We start from the raw sequence: 10,089 nt of genomic DNA, 5'->3' as shown, positions 1-10,089 counted from the left end.
CTCGAACTCACAGAGATCCTCCTGGCTCTGCCTCCCTGAGTGCTGGGATTAAAGGCTTGCGCCACCACTGCCTGGCGATCATATGCATCTTAATGCACTTGTAATTCATTTGTGTATCTTTGAGAATAAGACTGTACATGTCATTTCACATTACTAAAGTTGAAACTTTTAACTTTTTCTTGTTAAAGTTTTAGTTCATGACATGTTCTAAATACTAGATCTTATAGTTTATGTTTTGCAGTTTTTCTACCATTTTTCACTATCATAATGTTACCTTTTTAAAACAGAAACATTTATATTAGATGAAATCAAATCTGGGATTATTCACACTAGGGCCTCCAGCCCCCAGCAGCTCTATAGGAAGCCAGAGCAGTCCTAAGGACCCAAGGGAAAACACTACCCACCACCCACTAAATTCCTTTAAGCCTGTCCAACAACTCCAGACTGCACCCCCACTCCTGGGCCCCATATCCTGACCTACTCCTTTGGGAGAAGGTTTTGGCTTTACCAGAGACCAGGCAGGATCAAGGAACCCCATGTCTACAACTTCAGTAGAATTCAGCCTTACTAGAGCACAGGACAGATCTAGGGATACCAGCTATCACAGCTGTACTGAAGGCCAGACTGGTCCTAGGGATCCCAGAGGCCAGACTAGATCTAGGGACCCTAGTCTGCATCCTTTCCCCTGGTCTCCATATCCTGACCTATAAATTTGGAAGGGGACTTTGACCTTAGCAAAAGCCAGGTCAAACCTATGGACTCTTAACCCCTAAAAACCCAGAGGGTACACCCTACTGAACGTGAAGACATACTAGTCCCCAGAACCCTTGAACATTTAGGCCAGAACACCAGAGAGGAAAGAGAAACCAAAAACAAAACACCCACCCAACAAAGACAAATGCAAGATTCAACACATAGCCCTAAAATCATCCCAAATGTTGACATCTAAATGCCAGTGTGAGAACACAGTCAGTAACAGAAACAGCAATATGTCATCAGTGGAGCCCAGGTATCCTACAACAACAAGACTTGAACAATCCAACATAGCTGAAGCACAAGAAAATCACCTTAAAAATACTTCATGAAGATAATAGAGGTCCTTAAAGAGGATATGAACAAATCTCTTAAAGATATTGAGGAAAAGACAAATAAAAAATAGTAAGAAATCAATAAATCCCTCAAAGAAAATCAAGGGAAAAAAACAGATAAAAGAAACTGCTCAAGACCTGAAAATGGAAATAAAATCAGTAAAGAAAACACAAATGAAAGTAACCCCAGAGATTACTGGGTAAGCAAACAGAAACTACAGACATAGGTATCACCAAAAGAATACAAGACATGGAAGAGAGAATCTCAGGTGTTGAAGACACAATAGAGGAAACAGACTCATCAGTCATAGAAAATGCTAAATACAAAAAATTCCTAACACAAAACATCCAGAAAATCTGGGAAAATATGAAAAGACAAAATATAAGAATAATGGGAATAGAAAAAGGAAAAGAAACCCAACTAAAACACCCAGATAATATGTTTAACAAAATGATAGAAGAAAAATTTCCCAACCTAAATAAAGATATGCCTATAAAAGTACATGAAGCTTAGAGAACACAAAACAGACTGGATCAGAAAAGGAAGAACCTTGGCCACATAATAATCAAAACAAAATATACATAACAAAGGAAAAATTAAAGGTGGCATTGGGAAAGGGCTAAGTAACACATAAAGTCATACCTATTAGAATCACACCCAACTTCTCACTGGAGACACTAAAATCCAGAAGGGCCTGGACTGTCTTGCAGACTCTAAGAGACCATGGATGCCAGCCCAGACTACTATATCTAGCAAAATTATCAATCATCATAGATGGAGAAAAGAAGATATATCATAGCAAAGTCAAATTTAAATAATATATATCCATAAGCCCAGCACTATGGAAGGCACTAGAAGGAAATCTCCAACCCAAGGAAAGCAACTACACCCACAAAAACAGAAGCAATAGACAATCTCATATCAGCAACCCCAAAGAAGGGATACACAAAGACACACACACACACACACTACCAACACTAACAACAAAATAACAAGAACTAACAATCATTGGTCATTAACATCCCTCAATATCAGTGGACTCAATTTACCAGTAAAAAGACACAGGCTATTGGGTTGGATACAAAAACAGGATCTAATATTTTGCGGCATACAAGAAACCCACCTCAGCATCAAAGATAGATATTACCTCAGAGTAAAAGTTTGGGAAAAGATTTTCCAATAAAATGAACCTAAGAAGCAAGATGGTATAGCCATCCTAATTCTAAAAAATAGACTTCTAACCAGAATTAATCAAAAGAGATGGAGAAGGGCATTATTCATCAAAGGAAAGCTCCACCAAGATGATGTTTCAATTCTGAACATCTATGCCCCAAATGTAAGGGCACCCACATTTGTAAAAGAAACATTACTAAAGTTTAAATTATACCTAGAACCCCACACAATAATAGTGGGAAATTCATCCCACTCTCACTAATGAACAGAACATCCAGACAGAAACTAAACAGAGAAATAATGGAACTAACATCTAACATGTTATGACTCAAATGGACCTGACAAATATCTGCAGAACATTTTACCCTATAGCTAGAAGTTTTCCTGTGTCCCAGCTGACCATCAGTTGGGACAAATCTCTCCTACTCGAGTCCCCCAAGCAAACACACAGAGGCTTATATTAATTATAACTGTTCAGCCATTAGCTCAGGCTTATTACTGACTAGCTCTTACACTTAAATTAACCCATAATTCTTATCTTTGTTTAGCCACATGGCTTGGTTCCTTTTCTCAGTTCTGACTTGTCATCTTGCTTCTTCTGTGTTTGGCTGGCGACTCCTGACTTCCTCTTCCTCAAATTCTCCTTGTCTGTTTGCCCCGCCTATACTTCCTGTCTGGCTAATGGCCAATCAGCACTTAATTAAACCAGTGTACAAGGGCATTATCCCACAGCACAGGGAGGACCCCATCATAGACTCCTAGCATTAGTGGATAAGTAGCCTGATCTGGCCATCTCCTGTGAACACATTGGTGCCTGGCCCAGTTGTCATCAGAGAGGTATCATCCAGCAACTGATAGAGGCAGATGCAGAGACCCACAGCCAAACATTAGGTAGGCAGAACTCAGGAGTCCTGCAGAGGAGGAGGAGAAAGGAGTGTAGGAACCAGAGGAGTCAAGAACACCATGGGAATGCTTACACAAAGAACTAACCTGTGCTCATAGGGACTCACAGATACTGAACCAAAAACCAGGGAGCCTACATGAGACTGACCTAGGCACTCTGCATATATGTTACAGTTGTATGGCTTAATCCTTTTATGGGACTCCTAACAGCAGGAACAGAGTATGGTGATATATTCTGTACCTTAATAAACGTTGCCTGAAGATCAGAGAAGCAGAGCAAGCCACAGCCACCACCTCTTACCTCACCAAATCCTCAGCCTAAAATTGCCTCAGCCAGGGGCCCCCAACTGGATCAGGCCCTCTGAATAGGTGAGACAGTTGATTGGCTTGATCTGTTTGGGAGGCATCTAGGCAGTGGTACCAGGTCCTGGGCTCGCTGCATGAGATAGCTGTTTGAAATCTGGGACTTATACAGGGACGCTTGGCTCAATCTGGGAGGAGGGGACTGGACCTGCCTGGACTGAGTCTATCAGGTCGATCTCAGTCCTCGGGAGTGGCCTTGATCTGGAAGTGATGGGAATGGGGGTGGGCTGGGGGGAAGGGGAGGGGGAAGGAAGGAGGAGAACAAGGGAATCTGTGGCTGTTATGTAGAACTGAATAGTAATGTAGAACTGAATAGTATTGTAAAATAAAAGAAAAAAAATTCTCTAAAAAAAAATTGCCTCAGCCAATAGGAATCTAGACAAATGAGCTTCCTCAGCTGAAAAGGCTTCTAGTTCCTATCTCCTCATGTGTTATATACCGTTCTCTGCCCACCATATCATTTCCTGTCTCAACTCTCTAGTACTGGGAATAAAGGCATGAGACCTCAAGTGCCACCACTACCTGGCTCTGTTTCTCTCCTAGACTGAATCAATCTCATATAGTGCAAGGTGGCTTTTGCCTCCCGAGTCCTAGGATTAAAATGTGTGTCACTCCTGTCTAGCCTCTATGTTTAATCTAGTGGCTTGTTCTGTTCTCTGATCTTCAGCTAAATTTTATTAGGGTACACAATATATCACCACATTTCCCTTTTTTGTCTAAAATAATAAAAGAAGGCTATAACTAATATAAGTAAAACTATATATAATAAGTACAATAAGTATATATAATATATACAGTCAAAAATTACATGAACAATGTCTAGTCCATTAACATTTGACAAATAGAGAAAAAACACTCCATTGTCTATCTTATTTTGGTGAATGCAAAATGTGGTACCTAATTCATTTTCTATCCTAACTTGTATTACCAACTGAAAATTATCTTTTGATGTCTTTCAAGCTTACACACTTTACACCTCTTTAGTGAGCTTCTTTTCTGAATTTGTTAACAAGGAAAACTATAACTACCTAAGCTTCAACTCCCATAGAGACCCAAGAAGGAAATAATATTAGCTGAGTGAGCAGGAAATGCAAACAAGTGACTTCCAAAAATGTGAGAAATGACAGAAACAGCTGGCTGCCTGGACACAAGGTTCTTCTGCAATGTTGAGGCATCCATCTTTGGCCTATAGGCTTAGCATATCTAACAGACTTTTCTGTGAAGCGGGATTTTCTAAAGGGCTATCCTATTTTGTCTTGACAAGGATTGGCAGTCCTTTCTTTTGTGTCCTGCTTGTCAATTTGTACAGCATACTGTAAGCAGTTGAGACAAAGGCACTTTCTTGCCTTTGTGCCACAAAGAAGGTAAACTCCATATGGAGTTTCTTTGATGCCCATCATCTTCTCTGAAATAGATTGGTGTTCCCAGAAGCAGATATGTCTCCCATCCATCAAAAAAGAATCTGTTATTAAAACAGTTTAATTGGCATATTCTGTAGATCTCTGAAGTGTTTGAAGATGATCAAAAATGATTTAGATAGACAGGTGTCTATCTAAAATATATTTCTGTTTGACCTTGAAAACATACCTAATATGACTACAAGTTTGATTGTAATAACAAACTACTTTCATTTCTTTCTATTCTAATTAGTAGTAATAAAAACTTTCAAAGACTAGCAATGTACATTACATTGTTAAATGAACTGTATAGGTACAATATATTGAACAACAATAGAAATACATGTACATTGTGTTCCAACAAAAATAATCTCAACTCTGTGTCAATATACACAATTTGTATACAATATACAAAAATCCAATCCAATATAAAATATTTAAAACTAGTAGTTGCTTTTTAAAAATAGTCAGTAATCTATCTTTTATCTTATCATATCCATATTCTCTCTTTTTTCAGAGTAGATTCAATAATCTACCCTATTATCCTATCATATATATATATATATATTCATATTCAATAATTTTCCTCTATATCACCACAACAGGGACTGTCTATGACTCTTCTACTGGCTTGTGGGACCCGGCTTTTCATACTGGATCACCTTGCCCAGCATTAATACATGGCGAGGTGCTTAGTCTTATTGCAACTTGATATGCCATGTTTTGTTGATACTCGTAAAAGAAGTGGCCTTTCTGGATAGAGACAGAAGAGGGGGGAATTGGGGGATGGGAAGAGTCAATGGTGGAGAGAGCCTAGGAGGGGAGGATGGGGGTGCTGCAGCTGATATATAAAATAAATAAATGAATAAAACTTTTGTGTCATAAATATGCCCAAATGAAAATAGCAAAGATAAATATCTATTTTCTTCTAAAGCCTTTATAGTTTCAGCACTTATATTTAGGCTTTTAATTCATTTCTAATTAATCATCTGATATATGGAAGATAGCCATACGTTTCTCTTTTACATGTAACTATCCTGTTAACAAAGTAGTCTTGTTGTAGATGATATATTTTTCAATATACATTCTTTGATAATTATTTTTAAAAGGGGGGATTTAAATATGTCTCTACTTCTAGACTTTCAATATCTCATTCATGTATGTGTCTACACTTGTGAAAGTATCACTGTTTATTACTGTAGTATTTTTAAAAACTGTAAATGGGAATATGCTGTGAGCTTCATTTAGAGTGTTGTTTTGTTTTTTATCCATCTTTTGACATTACATACCAATTTTAAGATCAAGCTTTCTATTTTGGCTTAAAAATGTAGATACCACATTCATAATTGTATAGGATCATTATAACACTAAGGAATCTATTTCCATCTTCACCACACTGCCTTACATTTATGAACATATGTTGTGTGGCACTATTCCTGGGGAGACATGAACAAAAGTCTACTTACCCAACATGGGGAGCCATGGCAGAATTCAACACAGACACTACAAAATCCAACTTGGTGAACCAATGAGTTTTGTTTCAGTTACGGAAAAAACAGTGAGGGTTTACATAGAGGAACAGGAATTACTCAAAGATGGCTGCATTACCAAAGTCCATCCCAGCATGGGTGACAGATCCCAAGAGCTAGAAACTTGGAGAACACTGCACAATGTGAAGGCAGTTCAACAGGTTGAAGAGTATACTCTACAGACAGTTGTTTCTGTCTGAACATCTTCCAGGTGTCTTACTTTCTCTGAACGTGACTCTCATCAGTCTTTACTGCTATATATGCTGGGGAGTGAGATACCTAGTGAATATGCTCAGGTTCAGGTACTTCTTGAAGCTATTTTAAGATGTTTACTTCCTGAGCTAAAGGAGCTTTTCTATAGGAGTGTTTCACCTGCTCTTAGGACATCATGTTGTTTCACCAACCTGTAAAAATCCTGTATGTTGATATATCATGTTGTTTAACCTCCTCTTTAACATCCCGTGTCATAGAGAATTTCCTTCCAAGATGGTAGGTTTTAGTCTTGGAGGAAAGTGCTACACAACAATATAGGGTGCCTTTCCACTTATTTTTGTCGATATTCCAATAGTCCCTTGCAGCTTTTTGAGACATCTACTTTTCATGGTATAAAATTGCTTAAATTTGTTGCTTAAAATGTCCCTTTTTCTGTCCAATATCAATGTGTGTTCGAGAAACTCTAATTGGACTCAGAGGAGGAGGAAAATGAGTAGTAGGAGGAGGAGAAGGAGGAGGAATAGGAGGAAGGGAGGAGGATGAGGAGAGGGGGAGGAGAAGGAGGGGGAGAAGGAACAGAAACTGTGAAGTTTGGAGGTGACTGGGGAAGTGATCCAGTTTGGATAGAGGAGTTTGTAGGGAGTGTTACAGGGCAAGACAGTGCAGAGGTTCCTCCATCTTGTATTTTTCCTGAGGCCAAACCAGGTTTAAATAGAATTTTATCTCCTCCAAGTTGAATCCTATGAAAAATTACCAAATTCTATCCTAGGACCTGAAGCCAAGATGCCCCAGCTAATTTATTGTAACTTATATTAAACTCCCCCCTTGTACAAACCTGCTTCTGCAGCTGCTAAGCAAGATAAACGCCCCTTGGTCTAAATGCTTGGGGATACATTTAGGTTTGAATACCTGAGTCTATACTCAGCTGGCTGAAATAAAGACTTTCAGTTGACTATAACACATGTCTGAGTAGTCACTTCTGGTGGGCCCCCTGTAACAATCAGGGATGCGTATGATCAAAATATGTTATATGTATTTATGAACTTCTCAAATAAGTATTTTTAAAGTTTACTTTTTGAATTCTATTGTGAATTGAATTGTCTTCTGAAATTTCGTAGGGTTCATTTCTCACGGATATGTTTAAACCTGGCTGTTGTGTATTGTTCTGTCCTTCAGCCTTGTAGAAATCATGTGGAATTTATTCATGAAATATTGTGATTTTCTGCTGGGTGGTAGTGGTGCATGCCTTTAATCCCAGCACTTGGGAGGCAGAGGCAGGCTGATCTCTGTGAGTTTGAGCCCAGCCTGGGAAATAGAGTGAGTTCTAGGAAAGGTGCAAAACTACACAGAGAAACCCTGTCTCAAAAAAAAAGAAAGAAAAGAAATATTGTGATTTTCCATATGTACAATTACAAAACTTGTTTATAGGGAGTTTTATCTCTTTGTTTTCTTTTTGCAGATTATGTTAGCCTGTATTTATTGTACACCATTGTGTATTTCATTAAGATATTTTCATTTGTGCCGGGCAAAAAGGCTCATGCATGTAATTTTGCCACTTAGGAGCTTGAGACAAGATTATTACTATAAGTTCTGTAAATCTAAATACAGTCTCGACTACATGGTGAGTTCCAAGACTTCCTGGGGTAAAAGGTCAGATGTTGTTCAATTAAATAAAACAAAAAAGATAGACATTTCATTCATGTAAAGTGTATTATATAATTTGATCATACCTCTATTGCCATCTCTGTCTCCCCATCCTGCTTCTGAGTTTTATCTTGTCTTGATTTCCCAAATATTATCAAATATCAAATAGTTACACTATTTTCATACATACATAGATACATACATACCACACACCTCTAATTTTCAAGGATCTCTATATGAGAACAAATGTGATATTTTTCCTTCTGCATCTTACATATTTAATACAATATCTAATTGCATACATTTCCTTCAAATGATGATAGAAGTTTATTTTTTATTATGGTTAAATAAAACTTCATTGTATATATGTAACACATTTGTTCATATGCTGATGGCACTCAGGCTTTTTCTATAACTTGGTTATTGGAAATAGTGCTGCAATAAACATGGGTATGCCAGTGTCTCTTGACTTGCAATCATTTTTTCATTTATTTTATCCTTCAAAATTGACGACACTGGAACTTGTCAGTCCAATGTTGAATAGAACTCATGGAAGTAAACATACTTTGGCTTATGACACTTTCTGTAAATTGTCCATTTTTAAATTACTGTTAACTTAGCCTTATAGATATATGAATATTGGTTTTCTATATTCTATATTCTATATTGGATTATTGATATACTTAGAGGTTGAATTGATCAGATTATCAATATATAAAAAAGTTTTGTCTCACTTTTCTAGCTTGAGCTTACAGAAGATTTTGGAGTATGCTCTTGCTGCTTTTTTTGGTTTTACTCCCGTGCAATCTTTTCCAGTTCCTTTATACTTACAGTCTATATATTTATCTTTTAATTTTTATGCTTATTGAAAATTTCATAAATAATATTGTGTTTGAATCATAACTATACTATCCTTTCTCCCTAACCCCTCATACTCCATACTCCCTCTCAAATTTCATGACCTTTTCTTCTTTAATTATAATTGTTACACACACATGCACACACACACAAACACACACACACACACACACACACACACACACACACACACGCACACGCACACACACGTTTGTTTGTATAACCTATCAGAGTGTTCCTCCCTGGAGGAGTTGGATCATCCTTGTCCTAGAAGCAAGCAAATACCTATCTTCATCTATAGGTAGGTCCTTATGAGATTTCCTCTAGCCAAGTTGACATGTCAGCCAGTGTTTACATGATGCAGGTCTTTTTATGTATGTCTATTATATTGGAAAGCATTATCTCATAGAAAATGTTTTGGTACTCATTTTTTTTTACAATCTTTCTGTTCCACTTTTCTTGGAATTTCATGACCCTTAGCTATGGAATAGTGTATCAGTTAGAGATGCTACCTGCTACCAATTTTTCTCTGGTTTGATCAGTTGTGGCTTTCTGATATGACCTCCATCTGTTGCAAAATGAAGCTCCTTTGATGTTGGATGAAAACTACACATATCTGTAGATATAAAGATAGGTATTTAGAATACATTTAGGAAATATACTGCTTTAGGGAAGTACCAGCAGTCACTTCTCTAGGATCCACGACCTCAGCAGCCATGGAGAGTGGATGAGTCTCTTGAAGGAGGTCTTCTGTAACATATATTTGGCCCCTTTCAAACTTAATTCAACCATTCTTTGCTTTGTAAATGGAGAATTTTATTCGTATACATCTATTATCATTATTAATACAGTGGTTTATTTTTATATTTTATTGCCTTTTCTCTATTGGTTTTTGCTTGTTCCTTCTTCTTATCTTCCAT

This window comes from Peromyscus leucopus, chromosome X (genome assembly GCF_004664715.2).
Source record: "Peromyscus leucopus breed LL Stock chromosome X, UCI_PerLeu_2.1, whole genome shotgun sequence".
NCBI lineage: Eukaryota > Metazoa > Chordata > Mammalia > Rodentia > Cricetidae > Peromyscus > Peromyscus leucopus.
Note: the sequence above shows the minus strand (reverse complement) of the source record.